Source organism: Arachis stenosperma, chromosome 10, assembly GCF_014773155.1.
Source record: "Arachis stenosperma cultivar V10309 chromosome 10, arast.V10309.gnm1.PFL2, whole genome shotgun sequence".
In the NCBI taxonomy this organism is placed as follows: Eukaryota; Viridiplantae; Streptophyta; class Magnoliopsida; order Fabales; family Fabaceae; genus Arachis; species Arachis stenosperma.
In genome coordinates this window covers 93,302,934-93,324,891 of record NC_080386.1, presented here as the reverse complement: position 1 = coordinate 93,324,891, position 21,958 = coordinate 93,302,934, and the positions used below count along the sequence as shown (strand labels likewise).

General features: G+C 37.5%; 1 non-coding gene and 1 pseudogene across 1 annotated transcript; one reads left to right on the top strand and one right to left on the bottom strand.

Annotated features, from left to right (window-relative positions):
* Positions 1-579: 579 nt before the first annotated feature.
* LOC130958873 (small nucleolar RNA R71) lies at positions 580-683 on the bottom strand. Its single transcript, XR_009077977.1, has one exon. It is a non-coding gene; the product is annotated as a small nucleolar RNA R71 (small nucleolar RNA).
* Positions 684-15,411: 14,728 nt separating this feature from the next.
* On the top strand, positions 15,412-20,110 carry LOC130957354 (AMSH-like ubiquitin thioesterase 3; annotated as a pseudogene).
* Positions 20,111-21,958: the final 1,848 nt, after the last annotated feature.

Sequence of the window (21,958 nt, the reverse complement as noted above, 5' to 3'; positions counted from 1 at the left end):
TTAGAGGATTCCATATTTTCTTGTTCTCTTCTCTTTCATATGAGCAGGAACAAAGACAAAGGCATTCTTGTTGAAGCTGACCCTGAACCTGAAAGGACCTTGAAGCGAAAGCTAAGAGAAGCTAAGGCACAACTCTCTGTAAAGGACCTAACAGAAATCTTCAAAGAAGAAGACATGGCAGCCGAAAACAACAACAATGCAAACAATGCAAGGAAGGTGCTGGGTGACTTTACTACACCTACTCCCGACTTCTATGGGAGAAGCATCTCTATCCCTGCCATTGGAGCAAACAACTTTGAGCTTAAGCCTCAATTAGTTTCTCTAATGCAACAGAATTGCAAGTTCCATGGACTTCCATTGGAAGATCCTCATCAGTTCTTAGCTGAATTCTTGCAAATCTGTGACACTGTCAAGACTAATGGGGTTGACCCTGAGGTCTACAGACTTATGCTATTCCCTTTTGCTGTAAGAGATAGAGCTAGAATATGGTTGGACTTACAACCTAAAGACAGCCTGAACTCTTGGGAAAAGCTAGTCAATGCCTTCTTGGCAAAGTTCTTTCCACCTCAAAAATTGAGTAAGCTCAGAGTGGAAGTCCAAACCTTCAGACAGAAGGAAGGTGAATCCCTCTATGAAGCTTGGGAAAGATACAAACAATTGATCAGAAAATGTCCTTCTGACATGCTTTCTGAATGGAGCATCATAGGTATTTTCTATGATGGTCTCTCTGAACTATCCAAGATGTCTTTGGATAGCTCTGCTGGAAGATCTCTTCATCTAAAGAAGACGCCTACAGAAGCTCAAGAACTAATTGAAATGGTTGCAAATAACCAATTCATGTACACTTCTGAAAGGAATCCTGTGAACAATGGGACTAATCAGAAGAAAGGAGTTCTTGAGATTGATACTCTGAATGCCATTCTGGCTCAGAACAAAATATTGACTCAGCAAGTCAATTTGATTTCCCAAAGTCTGTCTGGAATGCAAAATGCACCAAGCAGTACTAAGGATGCTTCATCTGAAGAAGAAGCCTATGATCCTGAGAACCCTTCAATGGAAGAGGTGAATTACCTAGGAGAACCCTATGGAAACACCTATAATTCTTCATGGAGAAATCATCCAAATTTCTCATGGAAGGATCAACAGAGACCTCAACAAGGTCTCAACAACAATAATGGTGGAAGAAACAGGTTTAGCAATGGCAAGCCTTTTCCATCATCTTCTCAGCAACAGACAGAGAATTCTAAGCAGAACCGCTCTGACTTAGCAACCATGGTCTCTGATCTAATCAAAACCACTCAAAGTTTCATGACTGAAACAAGGTCCTCCATTAGGAATTTGGAGGCACAAGTGGGACAGCTGAGCAAGAAAGTTACTGAACTCCCTCCTAGTACTCTTCCAAGCAACACAGAAGAAAATCCAAAAGGAGAGTGCAAGGCCATCAACATGGCTGAATTTGGAGAGGAGGGAGAGGCAGTGAACGCCACTGAGGAAGATCTCAATGGACGTCCACTGGCCTCCACTGAGTTCCCCAATGAGGAACCATGGGAATCTGAGGCTCAAAATGAGACCATAGAGATTCCATTGGACTTACTTCTGCCTTTCATGAGCTCTGATGAGTATTCCTCCTCTGAAGAGGATGAGTATGTCACTGAAGAGCAAGTTGCTAAATACCTTGGAGCAATCATGAAGCTAAATGACAAGTTATTTGGAAATGAGACTTGGGAGAACGAACCTCCTTTGCTCACCAAAGAACTGGATGACTTGTCTAGGCAGAAATTACCTCAAAAGAGACAAGATCCTAGGAAGTTTTCACTACCTTGTACCATAGGCACCATGACCTTCAAGAAGGCTCTGTGTGACTTAGGGTCAAGTGTAAACCTCATGCCTCTCTCTGTAATGGAGAAGCTAGGGATCTTTGAGGTGCAAGCTGCAAGAATCTCACTAGAGATGGCAGACAATTCAAGAAAACAAGCTTATGGACTTGTAGAGGATGTTTTGGTGAAGATTGAAGACCATTACATCCCTGCTGATTTCATAGTCCTAGAGACTGGGAAGTGCATGGATGAATCCATCATCCTTGGCAGACCCTTTCTAGCCACAGCTAAGGCTGTGATTGATGTGGACAGAGGTGAATTGATCATTCAAGTGAATGAAGAATCCTTTGTGTTTAAGGCTCAAGGATATCCCTCTGTCACCATGGAGAGGAAGCATGAAGAGCTTCTCTCAAGACAGAGTCAAACAGAGCCCCCTCAGTCAAACTCTAAGTTTGGTGTTGGGAGGCCACAACCAAACTCTAAGTTTGGTGTTGAACCCCCACATTCAAACTCTGAGTTTGGTGTTGGGAGGTTCCAACATTGCTCTGAGTATCTGTGAGGCTCCATGAGGGCCCTCTGTCAAGCTACTGACATTAAAGAAGCGCTTGTTGGGAGGCAACCCAATGTTATATTTTATCTATCTTCTTTTGTTATTTTATGTTTTCTGTAGGTTGATGATCATGAGAAGTCACAAAATCAATTGAAAAAGCAAAAACAGAATGAAAAATAGGAAGAAAAACAGCACACCCTGGAGGAAGAACCTACTGGCATTTAAACGCCAGTAAGGCTAGCAGATGGGCGTTTAACGCCCAGTCTGGCACCATTCTGGGCGTTTAACGCCAGAAAGGGGCACCAGACTGGCGTTAAACGCCAGAAAAGGGCAAGCACTTGGCATTAAACGCCAGAAATGGGCACCAGCCCAGCGTTTAACGCCAGAATTGGCTCAAAACGCATTTTTGCATGCCATTTGGTGCAGGGATGACTTTTCCTTGACACCTCAGGATCTGTGGACCCCACAGGATCCCCACCAACCCCACCACCCTCTCTCTTCTTCACCCATTCACCAATCACCTCAACCACTCTTCCCCAAAAAACCCCCTTCACCTATCAAATCTCACTATTCTCTTCACCACTCACATCCATCCTTCATAAAACCCCACCTACCTCACCATTCAAATTCAAACCACTTTCCCTCCCAAACCCACCCATAATGACCAAACCCTACCCTCCCCTCACCCCTATATAAACCCATCTTCACTCCTTCATTTTCACACACCCTACACACTACTTCTTCCCCCTTTGGCCGCAACATAACCCCCCTCCATCTCCTCCATTTTCTTCTTCTTCTACTCTCTTCTTTCTTCTTTTGCTCGAGGACGAGCAAACCTTTTAAGTTTGGTGTGGTAAAAGCATTGCTTTTTGTTTTTCCATAACCATTTATGGCATCCAAGGTCGGAGAAACCTCTAGAAAGAGGAAAGGGAAGGCAAAAGCTTCCACCTCCGAGTCATGGGAGATGGAGAGATTCATCTCAAGGGTGCATCAAGACCACTTCTATGAAGTTGTGGCCTTGAAGAAGGTGATCCCCGAGGTCCCTTTCAAACTCAAAAAGAGTGAATATCCGGAGATCCGACATGAGATTCGAAGAAGAGGTTGGGAAGTTCTTACCAACCCCATTCAACAAGTCGGAATCTTAATGGTTCAAGAGTTCTATGCCAATGCATGGATCACCAAGAGCCATGATCAAAGTGTGAACCCGAACCCAAGGAATTGGCTTACAATGGTTCGGGAGAAATACTTAGATTTTAGTCCGGAAAATGTAAGGTTGGCATTCAACTTGCCCATGATGCAAGGAGATGAACATCCTTACACAAGAAGGGTCAACTTTGATCAAAGGTTGGACCAAGTCCTCACTGACATTTGTGAAGAGGGCGCCCAATGGAAGAGAGATTCAAGAGGGAAGCCGGTTCAATTAAGAAGGCATGACCTCAAGCCCGTGGCTAGAGGATGGTTGGAATTTATCCAACGCTCAATCATTCCCACTAGCAACCGGTCCGAAGTTACTCTAGACCGGGCCATCATGATCAATAGCATCATGATTGGAGAAGAAGTAGAAGTTCATGAGGTTATAGCCCAAGAACTCTATAAGGTGGCGGACAAGTCCTCTACCTTAGCAAGGTTAGCCTTTCCTCATCTCATTTGTCACCTCTGTTATTCAGTAAGAGTTGACATAGAAGGAGACATCCTCATTGATGAGGACAAGCCCATCACTAAGAAAAGGATGGAGCAAACAAGAGACCCTTCTCATCATGAGATCCCTGAGATGCCTCAAGGGATGCACTTTCCTCCACAAGACTATTGGGAGAAACTAAACACCTCCCTAGGAGAACTGAGTTCCAACATGGGACAACTAAGGGTGGAGCTCCAAGAACACTCCATTCTCCTCTATGAAATTAGAGAAGATCAAAGAATCATGAGAGAGGAGCAACAAAGACAAGGAAGAGACATTGAGGAGCTCAAGCACTCCATAAGACCTTCAAGAGGAAGAACAAGCCGCCATCACTGAGGTGGACCCGTTCTTTAATCCCCTTGCTCTTTATTTTTCTGTTTTTCGAAATTTTCATGCTTATGTTATCCATGTTTGTGTCTTATGATCATTAGTGTCTTAGTGTCTATGCCTTAAAGTTATGAATGTCCTATGAATCCATCACCTTTCTTAAATGAAAACTGTTTTTATTACAAAAGAACAAGAAGTACAGGATTTCAAATTCATCTTTAAAACTAGCTTAATTAAGTTTGATGTGGTGACAATACTTTTTGTTTTCTGAATGTATGCTTGAACAGTGCATATGTCTTTTGAATTTGTTGTTCATGAATGTTCAAATTGTTGGCTCTTGAAAGAATGATGAAAAAGGAGACATGTTACTGAGGATCTGAAAAATCATAAAAATGATTCTTGAAGCAAGAAAAAGCAGTGGATACAAAAAAAAAAGAGAGAGAGAAGGAGAAAAACGAAAAAAAAAGGGGAGAAAAAGAAAAAGAAAGAAAAAGAAAAAGAAATAAAGTTGTGATCCAAGGCAAAAAGAGTGTGCTTAAGAACCATGGACACCTCTAATTGGGGACTTTAGCAAAGCTGAGTCACAATCTGAAAAGGTTCACCCAATTATGTGTCTATGGCATGTATGTATCCGGTGGTAATACTGGAAGACAGAGTGCTTTGGGCCACAGCCAAGACTCAATAAGTAGCTGTGTTCAAGAATCATCATACTTAACTAGGAGAATCAATAACACTATCTGGATTCTGAGTTCCTAAAGAAGCTAATCATTCTGAATTTCAAAGGATAAAGTGAGATGCCAAAACTGTTCGGAGGCAAAAAGCTACTAGTCCCGCTCATCTAATTAGGAGCTAAGTTTCATTGATAATTTGGAGTCTATAGTATATTCTCTTCTTTTTATCTTATTTGATTTTCAGTTGCTTGGGGACAAGCAACAATTTAAGTTTGGTATTGTGATGAGCGGATAATTTGTACGCTTTTTGGCATTGTTTTTAGTATGTTTTTAGTATATTTGGTTGAGTTTTTAGTATATTTTTATTAGTTTTTAGTTAAAATTCACTTTTCTGGACTTTACTATGAGTTTGTGTGTTTTTCTGTGATTTCAGGTATTTTCTGGCTGAAATTGAGGGACCTGAGCAAAAATCTGATTCAGAGACTGAAAAGGACTGCGGATGCTGTTGGATTCTGACCTCCCTGCACTCGAAGTGGATTTTCTGGAGCTACAGAAGCCCAATTGGCGCGCTCTCAACGGCGTTGGAAAGTAGACATCCTGGGCTTTCCAGCAATATATGATAGTCCATATTTTAATCAAGATTTGATGGCCCAAACCGGCGTTCAAAGTCACCTTCAGAATTCCCAGCGTTAAACGCCGGAACTGGCACCAAAGTGGGAGTTAAACGCCCAAACTGGCACAAAAGCTGGCGTTTAACTCCAAGAGAAGTCTCTACACGAAAATGCTTCAATGCTCAGCCCAAGCACACACCAAGTGGGCTCGGAAGTGGATTTTTATGTCATTTACTCATCTTTGTAATTCTTAAGCTACTAGTTCCCTATAAATAGGACCTTTTGCTATTGTAATTTTCATCTTTGGACATCTAGTTCTTTGATCACTGGGGGCTGGCCTCACGGCCATGCCTAGACCTTGTTCCTATGTATTTTCAACGGTGGAGTTTCTACACCCATAGATTAAGGTGTGGAGCTCTGCTGTACCTCGAGTATTAATGCAATTACTATTGTTCTTCTATTCAATTCCGCTTGTTCTTGTTCCAAGATATCACTTGTTCTTCAACTTGATGAATGTGATGATCCGTGACACTCATCATCATTCTCACCTATGAACGTGTGACTGACAACCACCTCCGTTCTACCTTAGATTGGGTGAATATCTCTTGGATTCCTGATACACGATGCATGGTTGATCGCCTGACAACCGAGCGCTCGCCTGACAACCGAACCAGCCATTCCGTGAGATCAGAGTCTTCGTGGTATAGGCTAGAACTGATGGCGGCATTCAAGAGAATCCGGAAGGTCTAACCTTGTCTGTGGTATTCTGAGTAGGATTCAATGATTGAATGTCTGTGACGTGCTTCAAACTCCTGAGGGCGGGGCGTTAGTGACAGACGCAAAAGAATTACTGGATTCTATTCCGGCCTGATTGAGAACCGACAGATGGATAGCCGTGCCGTGACAGGGTGCGTTGAACATTTCCACTGAGAGGATGGGAGGTAGCCACTGACAACGGTGAAACCCTTGCATAAGCTTGCCATGGAAAGGAGTAAGAAGGATTGGATGAAGACAGTAGGAAAGCAGAGAGACGGAAGGGACAGAGCATCTCCATTCGCTTATCTGAAATTCTCACCAATGGAATACATAAGTATCTCTATCTTTATCTTTATGTTTTATTCATCATCTATACCCATTTGAGTCTGCCTGACTAAGATTTACAAGGTGACCATAGCTTGCTTCATACCAACAATCTCCGTGGGATCAACCCTTACTCGCGTAAGGTTTATTACTTGGACGACCCAGTGCACTTGCTGGTTAGTTGTGCGAAGTTGTAGTGATCATGATTTCGCACACCACACCTCAATATACACCATCTCCATATCCTTATCAAGAAGAACCACCTCCGTATTATGAGCCCTTTCTCCCAACACATGAACCCTCCTATCCACCCCAACCTCCATTGGATAACAACACTCTTAGTGTTATTCACCAGGGGCAAGGAGAGCTTCAAACCACACTTATCTCTACTCTCATTGGTCTCACCTCTAAACTCCAATATCTTATATCCCGCAGGGACTAACCCTCTACCTCCAATATTCAACCCTCAAGCTTTAGTGCACCACCACCCTCCGTGCAAGAATATCCATATCTATCAATCCAAGAGCAACATGATCCCAATGATGCTACTAACCCAGAACAAGAGTGAAAAGATCATCTTAGGGATGTAATGGATCGGTTATACGCACACATACTTCAAGAAAAGCAAGAGTGGGCCCAAAGGGTGGAGGTAGTAGAGACCCTTGAAGGCGAAGGAGTGGTTGAAGAATTAGTGAAGGAAGACATCAATGAGGAGTTTGATTTTTGTATTAGAGCAAGTGGAGAAAACCGAAATTATCACAGAAGAGGAAGTGGTTGAAGACTTGGGAGATGCGAAACCTTCAAGGCATATCATGTTTGAAGACTTTGTAGAGGTTGTTCAAGAGATTGAGATTAAAGAAGAAGAAGCACAGCCTCCCATGCCCTTGGTAGGTAATGAAGAAGAGATTGAATTGGAAGAAAGCTACTAAGAGAAAGTGGTTGAAGTTGAAGAAGCTTGCAAAGAGGTAGAAGAATTTAAAGAAGAGCACAAAGGAGTGGAGCTTGCAAGACCATTGGAAACACCTCTCCCAAAGCCATTACCATCCAATACAACATTCAAGTGGGTAAAATTCTTATCCTTAACCTTTACTTTCCCGCTTGAATATAGTTTACTGGCTTTAAGAGTAAGAGGGAGATGGTTAGTGGTAGGAGTTGTCAAGCAAAGTTCAATATGGTTGCATGCTCCAAGTCTAGATGCAAAGGTTAGTGTAGAGCTCGATTGAATGGGTTTAGGAAGTTGTTTGGACGCTTCAGTGAGAATTCAAACTGCTTGCCACCAGGTTGGAACAATGATGATCCACAAGAAGACGGGTGCAAAAGCAAGGTTTGGGACCCCAGAATTCTTTCCAACAATCAACACTCTTGGGGCCTTGTCACTTGTTCAAATTTGCTTGGAAGCTTGATGCGCCTAGTTTGGGATCCCATAGGCCATTGGAATTACAAATATTGGTGGAGATTCCTGGATGAGTTCAAGCACAAGCCACCATTACAAGGAGCTCACCACATGTCCAACTTAAGGACTTTAACTAAAAGTGCTAGGTGGGAGACAACCCACCATGGTATGATCGTTCCTTTTCATTCTTAGTTTTATTTTGTTTTATTTTGATTAGTGTTCATTCATTCATTCATTCTGCATCTTCACATGCATTCTACATTCATAAAAAAAAATTGAACAGAGAGTGCTGCGTGAGCTGGGCGAGATACGTGCCTTAGGCACAATCCCACCCACGCGCAAGCGTACTGTACGCGTGCGTGCCATTTTCATTTTTGGTGACCCACGCATCCGCGCCCTTGGCGCATCCGCGTGGTTGGGAAAATCGGCGTAAAACCTCATTTTACCCGAGAGTTATGTTGAACTGGGCCTGGTATTGTGCTCGAGGCACAAATTCACCGATGCGTACTGGTGCACAAAATTGTGATCATCAACAATGGCGCCAAAAACTTGGTAGCACTCTCAAACGTGAATCACACTTTGTCACAACTCCGCACAACTAACCAGCAAGTGCACTGGGTCGTCCAAGTAATACCTTACGTGAGTAAAGGTCGATCCCACGGAGATTGTTGGTATGAAGCAAGCTATGGTCATCTTGTAAATCTCAGTTAGATGGATTCAAATGGTTATAATGGTTTTAGAAAATAATAATAAATAAAACATAAAATAAAGATAGAGATACTTATGTAAATCATTGGTGGGAATTTCAGATAAGTGTATGGAGATGCTTTGTCCCTGTTGAATCTCTGCTTTCCTACTACCTTCCTTCAATCCTTTATACTCCTTTCTATGGCAAGCTGTATGTAGGGCATCACCGTTGTCAATGGCTACATCACATCCTCTCAGTGAAAATGGTCCAAATGCTCTGTCACAGCACGGCTAATCAGCTGTCGGTTCTCGATCATGTCGGAATAGAATCCATTGATTCTTTTGCGTCTGTCACCATGCACAACAATCGCGAGTTTGAAGCTCGTCACAGTCATTCAATCCCTGAATCTTACTCGGAATACCACAGACAAGGTTTAGACTTTCCAGATTCTCAAGAATGGCCGCCAATAATTCTAGCTTATACCACGAAGATTCTGATTAAGGAATTCAAGAGATATCCGTTCGTTCTGAGGTAGAACGGAAGTGGTTGTCAATCACGTGTTCATTGGTGAGAATGATGATGAGTGTCAAGGATCATCACATTCATCATGTTTAAGTGCAACGAATATCTTAGAATAAGAACAAGCTGAATTGAACAAAAGATAGTAGATAGTAGTACTTTGCATCAAAACTCGAGGTACAGCAGAGCTCCATACCTTAATCTATAGTGTGTAGAAACTCCACCGTTGAAAATACATAAGTGATGGTCCAGGCATGGCCAAATGGCCAGCCCCCAAAATGTGATATGAATTCGAATAATAGGGAAAAGGACCAGGTCTAAGGACTAGGCGTCCAATGATGTGGTCAAAAAAACACTAGTACAATAGTAAAAAGTTCTATTTATACTAAAACTAGCTACTAGGGTTACAGAGATAAGTGATTGATGCAGAAATCCACTTCCGGGGCCCACTTGGTGTGTGCTTGGACTGAGCTTGAGCTTTACACATGCAGAGGCTTCTCTTGGAGTTAAACGCCAAGTTGTAACGTCTGTTTGGCGTTTAACTCTGGTTTGTGACGTGTTTCTGGCGTTTTACTCCAGAATGCAGCATGGAACTGGCGTTGAAGGGCCATTTGCATCATCTAAACTCGAATAAAGTATGAACTATTATATATTGCTAGAAAGCTCTGGATGTCTAATTTCCAACGCCGTTGAGAGCGCACCATTTAGAGTTCTGTAGCTCCAGAAAATCCATTTCGAGTGTAGGGAGGTCAGAATCTAACAACATCAGCAGTCCTTTGTCAGCCTGAATCAGATTTTTGCTCAGGTCCCTCAATTTCAGCCAGAAAATGCCTGAAATCACAGAAAAATACACAAACTCATAGTAAAGTCCAAAAATGTGAATTTTTCATAAAAACTAATGAAAACATCCCTAAAAGTAGCTAGATCCTACTAAAAACTACCTAAAATCAATGCCAAAAAGCGTATAAATTATCCACTCATCACATACGCGTCCCTGACACGTGCGCATCCTTTTCCGCACATGGCCACCCACGCGTCCGCGCACTGTGCACCTCCGCACCCTTTCTTTTCTCTCCATGCACGCGTACGCGTACCGTACGCGTGCGCGTCGATTGTGCCGCCAGCTTTCAAATTTCTCTCATCCCTTCTCCTCCTTATTCTCTTTCATTCTCTTTTTTCTTACTGCATTTGCATACTTTCCTTCATTACTTTTTAACTTTATTAATCTTTTTATCTCCTTTTCTAATTTCCTATTTTACCATTGGTGTTAAATGTTTTTATTCACCTGTTGCATCTTTTCTTGAATTATTTTGGTGCTTTGTGATTTGTTTTAAACTGTTGGGTGTTACTCATTATAAGTCAATGCTAATTTCTATGATACTTGTATTTCATTTGCATTGATATGCACTTATATTATCTTTCATTACCCACACTCTCTCCCCCATTATTGCAATTTCTACCCTATTCATATGCCATTTGCTTCTACTATTTTCTCACTTACATGTTATAGCTACCATGCCGCTGAGAACCTCTTATTATTTGGCATTAGCCCACCTATGTTTTACTGTTTTTCTATCTTTGTTTCTAGGTTACTTTTCTTCCTTTCTCCCTTTTTCAGGATGGCCACCAAGAGGGAAAAGGAAAAGTTTCTAACTAGAGCAATAAACAAGTTTGTCGCACAATCTTTGGAGAAAAAGCATCAGTTAGAGCCACCCGTCCACTTATACATCTCTGCATGCACCGAGGACGGTGCAATCTTTAAGTGTGGAGAGGTCGATACTGACTTTCGTGGGTAACTACTTTCTGACTCAACACCAATGTTTAAATTTTCTTTGTTAAACTAGTTGTTGCATTTGCACGTTTGATTGCATGTTTGTTTGATTTTGTGCATATTCTACCACTGCTTGGTTGAAGTGATATTTTCTTTTTCAAGAAACTTTTTAGAGTATTTTACTAATTTGAATTAAAGCTTTTGTTAAACTTGTTTGAAGATATTTAATTTGGAACATGGTTTAAAGCTCGAACACACAAAACCTGTGAGATTTTGAGCATAATTGATTGGTTGCATCTTATCAACCAAAGTTTTAATTTTGATGTGTGTTGTTCTCTCTAAAATTGTGATCTTTGTCTTGCTTGATTCTATATTTCCATAGTTTTATGTTTGCATTCACTTATATGATTGAGGTCTTTGTTTCATTGAGCTTACATACCCATATGGCCTTACCCTTTCATTATCCTTTGCAAACCGATGTTGAGTCTATTTTACACCCTTGTTCTTTACTTTAGCTCATCACTAACTCTAAGAGGAAAATAATAATATTCTTAATTTAAATTCTTGGTTAGCTTAGACTAGTGAGAGTGCTCATGAATTAAATGTGGGGACTTTTGTGTGGTCTAGAATTTTACAATAAACTCTCGTTGCAAGTATAGTTTCTAAACCAACAAAAATCCTTTCATACAAAAAATTGTTTGTCACAAGTAACAAACCCCTTAAAAATAATAACCGAAGTATTCAAACCTTAGGTCGTCTCTCAAGGAATTGCAGGGAAGTATTCTTATAGTTGGCTATGTAAAGGTATCTTTTGGGGTTTTTTGAAATAAGAAACAAGAAAAGTAAATGGCAAGGAAACTCAAATGATAAAGAGGTCTTGACAAGGTTTGGTGGTCAAATGTCTCTATCCTTATCACTAACCACATGAGAATTGGCAAGGATCAATCCCATTAAGTCATTTTCTAACTAGTAGTAAAGGAAAGTTAAATGAGCTATATCAATTCAAGTCCATAAGTCCTAGCTCTACACTAATTCAATTAGTGAGAACTAGATTTAATGGCTCCCAATCATTAATTACTTAGACATTAGTAACTCAAGAGTTCCTAAGTTACCATCCCAAGCCAAGAAAATAAAATCTACTCTAACATCCTTCCAAGCATTTTATCAAACACTTGGTAGGCATAACATAAAAACATAAAAAATTAATAAGAGAATATTAAATCTAAAACCAATAATTGCAAAATGATAACAAATAATAGAAGAAGCAATAAACATGAAATACTTCAGATTGCATTAAAAGGAAAATCAATCTAACATGAGGAGTTCATAAACTAAATGGTAGAATAAAAAGATCAACAAGAGAAGATAGATAAACTAAAATACTAAAACAAATAAGAGTAGAAGAAAACTAAATTAAAGGAACATTGAACCTGAATTTGATGAAGAAATAAACCTAAAACTACGAGAATCCTAAAACCTAGAGAGAGGAGAGACCTCTCTCTCTAGAAAACTACATCTAAAACATAAATTGTGAATTATGAGAAGTTGTTCTGATTCCTCCCCTCTGCAGCCTCTAATTTGTATTTTCTGGGCCAAAAACTGGGTTAAAAATAGCCTAAAAATTTCCGGGGGTGATTTCTAATACGCTGAACTTTCGCCAATGCATGCGTACGCGTTCTTTGTGCGTGAAGCCCTGGATGTTAGCTTTCCAACGCAATAAAAACCGCATCATTTGGACCTCTGTAGCTCAAGTTATGATCGACTGAGTGCGAAGAGGTCAGGGTTGACAGCTTAGCAATTCCTTCAGCTTCTTGTATTTCTTCCACTTTTGCATGCTTCCTTTCCATCCTATAAGCCATTCCTACCCTATAATCTCTGAAAACACTTAACACACATATCACGTCATCGAATGGTAATAAGAGAGGATTAAAAATAGTGAATTAAAAGCCAAAGAAGCCTGTTTTCAATCATAACACAAAATCAGGAAGGAAAGTGTAAAACATGCAGATTCTGTGAATAAATGTGAGAATAGTAGATAAAATCTACTCAATTAAGTACAAGATATACCACGAATAAGTGGTGCATCAAGCTCCTTAGTCATCAAATTAGGAGCCATCAAATGAAGGATATATCCTTCAATGTGTCCCTATGATACAACATAATAATCTTCGACATTTTTCTTCCTTTAGAAATGTTCTTTCGAAGACACATGCACAGAGATATTTGTTACCCTTTATCTTTTGTGTCACATATATTATTTCAGACAAAAAATATTTGTAGTGATAAAAGATACTACTTATATTCAAGGAAAGAATAGTCCTTATCGATACAATTGTTGATTTTTCTAAGACATGTAGAAACAATGGTTGAGCCTTTAGCTACTTTTCTTAAATGTTTTTGGGTATACTCAACCAGTTTTTAAGTGGACTAATTTCTAAAATCTGGTCATATAGAGCATGTCTAGAAATCTTCTTCTCATGATACTTGTTATATTCACATACAACTTTTGAGATACTGATGAATATTGTAACACCCTAATTACCCTAAGCCTTACCTCTAGCCATAAAGCAAAGGATAATCAAAGGTTACGATAATTCTAAGACTTTTACATAAATATATATAGAAGGAATAATAATTCTAGAAGCCCGATGAAGAAAATAAGCTCAAATACGAAATTACAAAGCGCGAACGTTCACACGAAGCTACAACTTAGGACACAAGAAAAAGGTACAAGATAACAAAAATATAAGTATATAAGAGAATATAATAGTCATAAGGAACTAGCCTCAACCTGCGGAGTTTAGGCCGACTAATGTTGTACAGACATACTGAATTTTGAAAGTTAAAATAGCATATATAGAATATCTCTCATAAAGTTAACCTCTAAGGCAAAATAAAATACAAAAGTGAGAGTACTAATAAAAAAAATCAAAAGACTCCAAAACATGATAAAGGTCCTCCGCTCTGTCACCATCAAGCAACTCACCGAGGTAGGTTGCGATCTGCATCTGGAAAAGTAACAACAAAGTATGGAATGAGAACCGGAGGTTTTCAATATGGTAACAGTGCCCAGTAATGTAAGATATAAGACCCTGGGACGCCAGAAGCAATCCTAGAGCTTAATATCTGTCATAAGATTCAACTTAAAGCATACTAAAATTAAAACCATAACTTTAAAACCTTTATAAAAAGGGGTAAACTAACTTAAGGGATTTCTAACTATCAGTTCACTGCTATCCCACAGCCGTCACCAACCTGACCGCCATGCGATCCCATCCCCACCGCCTTCCGATCCTCCTCAATCCCAGTAGAAAATACAAGTAATAGCAATGCAAGTAAAGCGCAAGTATAAGCATGTATATCAAGTAATTCAGGAAGCAACTAAGCATGTTATACAATTAGGCAAACAATTCACGTCGGCAAAGCAAGTAATCAGATAGAATATGTACATGATGAATACCTGCTCTATTGGCTGTGATATCACATTGTCGGTTAAACTGTCAACCCGACACACCTCCATGGAGATGTCGCCTTTCGGTCTGATATTGGAAACCCCCGAGATATCGTGCTCGGATCATGGCCCAGGATATCAGTGCCTGCATACTATAGTGATTCCAAAAGGATGCGAGTGCGATACTCTTGTCACGGACCTCACATCTTAACATAAGCGGGACGAACCACTGCCCTTACGCTACCACCGCGACCTCGACAGGCGGGATTAACCAAACCGTCCCTGCCAGGCTTATAGCGTCTTAATAATTCCAGTATAAAACAGTAATCCAGTGGTTTTTAGAAATCATTTTATTCAGTATATCAGTGATATATCATTCCATTCCGAGTCCTAGACTTGTCTCAACCACCATCAATTCATAATTTTCACAATTCATAGTTAGTGATTATCAACACAATATGATAATAGTCGATTAAAAAATAAGTTGAATAATTTTAAGAAGGAATTGTCAGCATGGTACAAGCTTTTTGACAAAGAAACGAATTTATGATAGAATTATACTAAACATACTCTTGATGCACCAAATAAATGGTGGAAAAGCAAACAATTATTATACGGTACCTTGTTATTAAAACAAAAATTTTAAGTGTGATGAGTGTTGTTTTGTTTTATTTTTTTATAATGAGTTGTGTTTTATTTTTTTTATGAGTACTATGTTGATTAGTTGTATACATGCAGAAAATTTCTTTATATGAAAAATTCATAAATAAAAGACTTTTTTTTAAGGATGAGTTAATTATATTATTCAATGATGTTGTGGTCAATGGCAAATTTACTTGGGCTCTCTCATCTGAGATGTTACCCGATGGCATAAAAGAAGATGATGATAGATATAGACCATACTTTATGGAAAGTTATGTTGATATAGAGAAAGATTTTGGAGATAATGAGAAAGGTATAGGTGCTAGTGTGGAAGTTAATACTGAATTTCAACATATAAATCATAGTTCTTCTAAAAAAATAATAGTTAAAAGAGTATTAAAAAAAGAAAAAAAAGACGTGGTTTGTGAAACAACAACAAAAAATTCTAAAGCTCCCGCCTCAAAGTAATTTGCAAATGCAATAAGTAAAATTGCTTTGGTATTTAAATCACGCTCAACTATTATGTCCATATTTCTAGTACCTATTGCATCTATTGGAAAAATAATGGTTGAGATTCAAAAGATAAAGGCTATTATTAGTGATTCTGATTTTCATACATGTTGTCAACTAATGATGTTTAAACCTGCTAGAAAAATATTTATGTCCTTAAAAGGATATGAGAAAAAGATTATTGGATTGGCTCAAACATGTATCTTATAATTCACTACCATTCATGCAAAACTAATTAAGTTATTATTGTACTCCATTTAAATTTGGCCATAAATTTTTGTCATGTAACAATAAAATAATAACAAAAATTTGTGTGTTGTTTATGTATTATTGTCTTAGAATATGTTGCTTATCGTACTTAATTATTGTTCTTATTACACTACAAGATTTCTATTTATTTGTGGGATTTATTTTGTGGAAGTTATAAAAAACTTCCGTAACATATTTTATTTGTGGCAAAATATAAAATCTCCATTAATTAATACTAATTTAAATTTTTAAGTCTAATTGTCCAAACAAATAGCCAGTTTCTAATCTTCTTGTCCAAAAAAATTAGAAGAGGAAAAATAGTGAGAATGAAACCCTAGATCTATGCCACTGTATTCAATTTGTCACCATCAAGCTCGCTATAGCTACTGAGATCAGAAGGAGAGTAACCGGCGACGCCCGCGATGCCATCCTTGCCGTCATCCAGGAGCAGGTTTTCATCCTTAACTCCACTCCTTCATTCTTGTCAAAAACGGTAAATCCTCCGTTCCTCTTCCTCAATCTCCTAGCGTGTTGCTCCCTTCATTTTGGTTTTTGGCAAATTCAGTCGTGCATGTCTTTTGGTGTAAATCCTTCGGTGGTTGTGTCTTGCAGAGGAAGTGGTGAACGTGATTGTCGAAGGAGGAGCTATTCCTTCGTCGCGTCTCCTGAGGTCACAACACGGTAACTTTTGAGATCTTTGTGTTCTTTTGTGCATTCCTATGGAAGCTTCTTTTTTGTTAATTTTTGTGATTTCCTCCACATTAATTTAGTTTGATTGATTACTCTCTAATTTCGGATTTGGCTTGTTACTTTTGCAATTATTTAGCAAGTTGATGGCGATATAATTAGTAACTTCATTTCGGTTTTTGGCAAAGTTAGAGTTGTTTATCTAACATTGAATGCCATATTTTAGAAACTAGTTAAACCTATGAGGATTGAGCGCTAGGCCGTTGTAAACTTCTTAGCTTGCTGTGACACAGTTTTTCTGTGTAATACCATCAAGAAGTGTGCTGAAATGAAGGGGATTGTAAGAGTTTTGTGGCTAATTCAGTCTTTATTTAAACATGTTCCTTCCAATGATGGTAACAAATATCAAGGTATCATCAGGTGAGTGTTATCTAATAATGGCATTAGTTTGTGGTTGAAAAGATTTGAAGTCCTCATTCATGTAAGTCATTATTGTGGTGTTCTTTTCAGGGAGCTAGTTATGGACTTCTATGAAACTTCAAAACAAAGGAAGCCTCAACAAAGTATAATTTTCAGGTATTGACATTTTGACCTTAAAACCAGCAGCACAGTCAGATCCACTAGTAAATACTAAATAGTAATAGGCTAATAGCTCTCTCTTTTGAAGAGTATAGTACATTATCGTACTACATGAATTCTAAGCTTCTTGCCCTCAATCTTTATCTTTATGCTTTATTAGTACTGTTATTAATTTAATCTTTATATTATAATTAATTTGCCAAAGGCTTTATAATAATAAGTTTATTCTTTGGTACAATTTTAACTTCAAATATCACATGCCACTAGGAACTGCTTAAAAGAATATAAATTCTTCACTTTATTACAACTGTGGTGATGAACTGATGATTGGCCTCGTTCCTAGTGAAATAAATAGCTATTGCTATTTCTTGATATAGTTTATCCTTCTTGATTTTTTTCCTGTAAAAGAACTTGCAATTACCAATTAAAGTGCAAGAGCTAAATGACTAGTTGCTTTCTAGTTTCCATTATTCATATTTTTTCCTTTATAAGGTTTGAAGCTGCCTGTTGATGTGTTTTTTTCTTTCATGTCTTGTAGTAATTAACCTCATGTCGTAAAAGAATATGCTTTGTGGTTTGGTGATCTTAATGACTTAAGGATTCTACCAGATGCAGGCCAAGATCTTTATATTCCAGTTCCTGCTTCAGAGTTAGGTATGTAATACATTTACTTGGCCTTAAACTACTCTTAATCTTTCTCTAATCCTGAATTATATCACATGATTTATCTTTGTGTTTTGTACTGTGATATTAAACAATTCAAGAGATAAAAAATGGATGCAAGGGCAAGATACAAATTACAGTTTGGGTCACAATTGGCGTATTATGTGTACCTCCTTCAAAGAAGCAGACTTTGTCTAGACACTCATTCTTAGGGCCAAGTGGTCTTCACGGCCAATGGCTTGGACCTAGTGCAGAAATTAAGGTAAAAACTCCAGTTTGACTTTGCTTCTAGCAACATCAAGTATCTATAATCTATAATTTTGATATATTGATATATGTCTTTATGCAGGTTCAATATCCAAGCAGTACTGATCTGACACACGTCAAAGATTCAAGGTTTGGCTCGTTCATTATTATAGTTTGGCTTTTTTTTAAAAAAAAATTATTTGATTTTTCACTTTAAAGGAATCTGATTATAAGCAAATGCTGAACACTGAAGTCAACATTGTCATAGTTGTTTATTCAGTTTTGTTTTTCTGGAGTATAACAGCCTTACACTTTTCTTGCCGTTCATGTTGACAGCTTGAATCAGGCTGGGCAATATGATATTGTGGTAATTAAAGAATTGGATCAAGGACCAGCTGCATCCACAATGAACTCGGATCTCTCATTGGATGACGGAAGATGGTCGCATCCTGCTGTTGAGTCATGTTCTCCTGTTGTAACTGAATCAAGGGAGGACTCCTTCCAGTTGCTCAAACAGCCTTTGCCACCTCCTGTTCTTGCTCAGGTGTATCCTGAGTCTTCTTCCATTCTTCCTTCAAAAGTTGTAGATCCAAGGCCTGGACCAGCTAAATCTTCTTAGGATTCTGGACCTGGTCCTAATACATACCAACACTTACATATTGTAAGTCTGATTTATTTTACGTTTTAAATGAAATTGTTCAAAGCACATCATGGACTCTCTTGATCATTCACTGTGACTTGTTCTTATGTGTGATTTGTTTCGTTCTTAAACCGGGTAATAAATTATTATAAGTTCACTTTACTCTGTGTTGCAGCCTGCGAAAATGATGGAAGATTTTTTGAAACTGGCTTCCAAAAACACACGAAAAAACTTAGAGACATGTGGTGTTCTTGCAGGCTCCCTGGTAAAAGAAGTCATAATTTTGTTTACTTCTGGGTTCTAGAAATATTTTGATTGCTAATTTTAATATATTTTTGTGCTTGCAATTTCATGTCTACAGAAAAACAGGGTTATCCATATCACTACACTTATTATCCCAAAGCAGGAGTCAACTTCAGACTCGGTAAGATAATGGTTATGTTTACTCTTGTGGTTCAGTTTTTTGTTTTTAAATGATTATATAGACTGTTTCTTCATTTTTTTCTATTTCCAATTTTATCCTGTCAGACAAAGTGAGACTTCTACTGATCTGAGGTTGTGATGCATGGAGTTTATGAGTGTTGCATAATTTGTTCTTATTGTTATCTGAGATTATTTATCTACATTTGTTGTGAAAGTGCTACTAAACCTCTGTTGGAACTGTAAATCATATGATAGGATTTTCTCAATTACTTTTAAACGAAACTAGTTCTTAAGCCAATTCTCTTGGGATTATTGTTGGGAGATAAAATGATTCTCAAATGGAATAATGAAAAACATATATGAATAGAGCTAAATACAGTATTCCTTAGAATTAGGAGACTCAAGATTGTAATTCTCTCATGATTCATTAATGATTTTTTTAACTGTTTGTTGTAATTTTAATTATTTTTAGTTGAGCAATGTATATCTAATTTAATTTCTTGTTCAGTGTTCAACATTGAATGAAGAAGAAATATTTGAAGTTTAGGACAGCTTATCATACTTTCTTTTAGGTTGGATACATGTAAGCTCCATTATCCTTGACTGTCACTTATTCATTCTTAGCTCTGATGGTGGGTTGAACCATCAATGTTTTCCCCAATAATAGATAGTTAAATACAACTGAAGATAGTATAAGCTGTTTTTCTATTCTTTTTTCTTTTTCAAACAAAATCACAACTTGCAACGTACAGTCAGCAAAGGCATGTAAGGTTTTAAATTTACCTACCTGAATGGTTGTATATTTTTTTATCTTTATAGATTAGGTTGAGAAGTGAGTGAAAAAAGGAAGCTTGCTGATGATAATGTCGTAATTGGAACTTCTTTTAGATGGATATATCCATTGTTCTTGGATGATATTTGCATTGTCAATATGTTCTTATATATTTATTAGTTATTTATCAAAGATCTTACACCAAAACAATGGTCATTTAACCTCATATAACACCATTTTATTTCTTATTGATATGACCAATGACATTTCCTGGACTTTTGGATCTCTTTCTACAGTCCTCATTGTTCTTTTAGCTCCTTGCAATTAATTATATTTAGCTAATATTTTGGACCAACACTATATATTAGTGTAGCTTCTCATCAAATCCTTTTCACTAACACCACATGCGATTTATTCTCTTCTCCAATAGCTAAAATATAGGGCACATGCCAATATAATATAGCCAATATAGCAAATATAGGGCACATGCATTTTCCCTTATAATATAATATAGCCAATATACTTCTTTTTTGTCTTAATTTTTTTATATTTTTTATGTAAGTGATTCTTATTTTAACTTTCTATTATGCAATTTGATTTGGCAGCTTTGCTGTGGGCCGGGGTTGATGAAAATGCAATTGGGGCTTGTGCTCAATTGGTATTTGCACCTATTGATGAATCATTTGCTGATGATGCTTTTTTACTCCTTTTTAGATTTCGTGTCATACCATTGGATCCTAAAACAGTTCAACAACAATACTTTTTTTGCATAGTTTTATGATAATTTGATATCTTGATTTGAACAGAGCATGCTAATTAGTTTGCACTAGTCATAGGTTAATGTGTCACTTACACAATGTTTATTATCATGCATTTTTCAGCATATAAATAATTTCATCTATTTTATTGATAAGTCAAATGCTAATGTATAATCCTCCTACATCTATTTCAGTACTAGTCACATGTAAATGCAACTGATTTGGGATCTGAACCCCTTGAAAATGAGTTCGAAAAATATGCATCTCTGAGGTTTGTACTTGTACCCTTTTCAATTTTAATGTTAATTATTCTTAGCCTTTTGTATTTGTTTCTTTATTGCTTTTCAGTAGCTGAAATAGAAAATATGTAATCTGCAGATTCAAAAAAGAATAGAAGAAATGGTTAGTGCTGGTTTGTACACTAGTTCACTTGAGATATATATTTATGTACATAGTATTTTCTAATTATTCTATGTTTAATATATTTTATTTTTAATATTTTGTTGTTGTAATTAATGTCATTGGAAAATGATAGTAATGTACTATATTGATTTTGTTTTAAAATATTTCTTTTGTTTAAATATGTAATATTTTAATTTTCTTTTACATTTTTAATATCTTGCTTAAGTATTTCTTTTAAATAGTAAATGATTAGTATAATAATGTAATTCTAACATTCAGATTAATATTTTAAGAATAATATTGACAGGTTTGTGGAGGTTTGAAACTCCCACAGAATAGCTGTTCTTTTTAAAATGGAAAATTTCTTTTGTGGGGGTTTTGAACCACCACAAACATTAACCAAGAACAATCACAAAATGCTAGCACAGAACTCCCACAAAAGGGATAGAAAACCGCCACTAAATGACATTGTGGGGATTGTGAAAAACCGCCACAAAGGAGCTCGTGGCACCTCAAATTTTGGAGATTTTGGAAACTGTCACAATCCTTTTTGTGGGGGTTTAAAACTACCACAAATAGTAAAAAAAACTACCACAAATAAGTAAAAATCTTGTAGTGTTATATACTATTTATTTCTTACTTTAATATTGTTATGTTTATAAGAATTTATTTATATCTTTATGTAAGACTTAATAAGAGTTAATTAATTTGAAATGAACATGGAGCATTTGTTTGAAGATACTAAAAAAGAACAAAATGAGGAATGAAAATTACTTTCTACTATAGAAGATACAGATGAGATTGAAAATATTAGTGCATTGATTCGTTAAT